The following is a 1,040-nucleotide window of genomic DNA, read 5'->3' as shown; positions in this document are numbered from 1 at the left end:
GCAACCTCCCCATCGACCCTGCCTTGAGTGTGACAGGGGGCGGGGCCCCAACCCCCCAATCGGCCCCACCCTGAGCGTGACTGAGGGTGGCATCGCAACCTCCCGATCCGCCCTGCTCTGTGCATGACAGGGGGCGGCGCCCCAACTCCCCAATCAGCCCTGCTCTGAGCCCAACCAGGGGCTGCACCTAGGGATTGGGCCTGCCCTCTGCCACCTGGGAGCAGGCCTAAGCCAGCAGGTCGTTACCTCCCGAGGGGTCCCAGACTGTGAGAGGGCACAGGCCAGGCTGAGGGACCCCCCCGCCCCCAGTGCACAAATTTTTGTGCACCGGGCCTCTAGTATTAATATAATAAAATCAACATATACTTGTCTAACATGCCATTTCTATACAGAGAAATCTCACTAGCTGCTGAATACCAAAAAAAGCTAGAATAAAATTTAAAACCAAATAAAGATAAGGAAAAAGTGAAATTCTATAGGGTAATTTAGCTCTGGAACTTGTAATTGTCCTAAAGGCATCTCTGCCTCCCTGCAGCCAGAAGGACCCGTCTTAAGGAGCTATGCCTGTATCGGGGACAAGAATCATGGTCTGCGGCAGTATTAGTCTCCTCTGGCTGCCACAGTAAAATATCACAGAGGGCATAGCATAATAAATAAATAAATAAAATATTTATTTTCTCATAGTTCTGGAGGAAAGAAGTCCAACAATCAAGGTGTCAGAAAATTCCATTTCTGGTGAGGTCTCTCTTCCTGGTTTGCAGATGGCCACCTTTTTGCTGTGTCATATGACCTTTGCCCTGAGTGTGTAGAGTGCACTCTGTTGTCTCTTCCTCTTCTTATAAGGACACCAGTGCCAACAGATTAGGGCCCCACCCTTATTACCTCATTTAACCTTAATTACCCCCTTAAAGGCTCTATCTCCAAATGTAGTCACATTGGGGGTTAGGGCTTTGACATATACATTTTGAGGGACAGAATTCAGTTCATAACAGGGGCTGAGGTGGATGAGCAACAGGATTGGGGAATCTCCATAGGGAACC

Source organism: Myotis brandtii, unplaced genomic scaffold (genome assembly GCF_000412655.1).
Source record: "Myotis brandtii unplaced genomic scaffold, ASM41265v1 scaffold982, whole genome shotgun sequence".
NCBI lineage: Eukaryota > Metazoa > Chordata > Mammalia > Chiroptera > Vespertilionidae > Myotis > Myotis brandtii.
This window is presented reverse-complemented; position numbering follows the sequence as displayed.